Raw genomic sequence first — 2,227 nt, forward strand, 5'->3', positions numbered from 1 at the left:
AGCCCTCCGCAATCCGAAACTAGCAGCAGCTTCGCCACTCGCTTAGAAGGGCGCTGGGGTGGAGAGCCGGACGCGCGTGATTTGAAAAGTGGCGCTGGCTAGGTAAAAATAATCAAAGAAAGCAGGAACGGATTCAAGATGACGAGGAGAAAAGGAGCAACGCTGTGAACTACATTACGTCAGTTATAGCCGAGTCATTTAAGAGCGACGATAGGGTAATGACTGAAATCAGGGAGCAACACAAGAGAGCCGGGTACAAAGCAGCTTAGAACTGCACCAATCTAAACTGGAAAAAAAAAGCGGAAAACAATATTCCTAAAAGCACATCCACAGGAATAGATGAAATCCTGATAAAGCTGATTAATGAACTTTGTCCAAGAAGTAAGGAAACGTTGTTAAAAGCTTTGAAAACAGTCATAACAAATACGCAAATACCGGACAGCTAGTGGCAAAGTAAAATGAATTTGATTTATAAAGGGAAAGGAGATATGATGCACATAAAATCCTACAAGTCGATTACAATAACATATACAGGTTGGCCATGCAGGCGGTGAAATTAAAAATGCAATCATGGGTAGAAAGTAAGAAGAAACTCGGAGAACTTCAGAGCGGGTTTAAAAATGGTAGGCGCTTAGATGATAGCCTGTTCGTGCTTACTCAATGCATCTAAATAGTTAGAGCGGTAAACACCTTTGTATTTAGCCTTTCTGGACATAGACGGGGCGGCAACGTAAACAAGGGACTCCTGTGGAACATACTAAAAGAAGCTGGTATCTGTCACGAGATGACATTTCCTACAGGAAATATACCGGGATAACAAAGTATAAATTACATGGGAAGAGATAAGAAGTGCGGACGCTGTCAAGCTTTACAAAGGATTAAGACAAAGTTTTCATCTATCACCGCTGATGTTCATCCTTTATATGATAAATATGAAATGGAGGCTACAAGAAAGTAATCTAGGTTTTAACCCGCCATATAGTTTAGGCGGAAAGGTCGTAGAGCAGCGCCTCCCCAGTTTAATGTATGCAGACAGTATTGTGCTGTTAGCAGATAGCCAGGAAGACTTGAAAAGTCTAGTTAAGTAATGTGAAGACGAAGGGGATGCTCTAGGCTTCAGTTTAACGGAGTTAAGTCGAGCCTGATGGTTTTCAATGGCTCAACTGATCAGTCTTAAAATACAAGGCCATGAAATACCCAGAGTGGTAGAATATAAATATCTCGGTGTATGGGTAAACGAAGGATTGGCATACATTGAAAAGCATGAGGGCAAGAGGGCGAATAGATGCCGGGATAATGAAGCATAGGGCATTGTGGGGATACAACAGGTATCAGATGCTGAGGGGTATCTGGAAAGGAATTATGTTGCCCGGGCTTACTTTCGGAAATGCGGTTTTGTGCCTAAAAACACAAGTACAGTCAACATTAGAAATAAATCAGAGAGCCGCCGGACGATTGGCACCTGGTGCCCACGGCAAAACCACAAATGAGGCGGTACTGGGAGATATGGGCTGGACATCTTTTAGGAGCACGGGAAGATCCGAGTAAAATATTATATGAGAAACGCCTGAGGAAATTGGACAGTAACAGGTGGGCAGCTAAAGTATTTAAATACCGGAACTGCTCAATACGAAACACATGGCATGACAAGCACAGTCTACTGAAATCGATCTGTGTGATCGCATTTGGACCGTAGGCGTGGAAATGTCTGCAACAAAGGTGAAATACGTTACCAAAATGCTTCGGCAGCGTAATAGGTAACCAATAATAATAATAATAATAATAATAATAATAATAATAATAATAATAATAATAATAATAATAATAATAATAATAATAATAATAATAATAATAATAATAATAATAATAATAATAATAATAATAATGACAAGAACGAAATAGTCACAGCAAGTGAATGCGTTGTCATAGCAAACTATTTTGGGTAATTCACCAAAGTAAATTTTTAATAGCGGCGTAATTATATCTCATTGCCAACCCCTAAGCAAAGCCATAGTGAATTTTCATCGATAAATCAAGCTTAAAACTAGAAAATTGATTACTAGTGTATTGGACTGTATCGTTTCTTGCACACTTTTTCCATCGGAATGCGGCCGAGGTTAACTCGCCATATGTGCATGGTCGCACACTCGATAACTGCATCTATTCCAACACCCTCACCTTCCGTTTTATTTTTTCGCGTTGCTTAGCACCGAGCACTAGAATAACG

Source organism: Amblyomma maculatum, chromosome 8, assembly GCF_055883805.1.
Source record: "Amblyomma maculatum isolate TAMU_Amacu chromosome 8, ASM5588380v1, whole genome shotgun sequence".
Classification (NCBI taxonomy): domain Eukaryota; kingdom Metazoa; phylum Arthropoda; class Arachnida; order Ixodida; family Ixodidae; genus Amblyomma; species Amblyomma maculatum.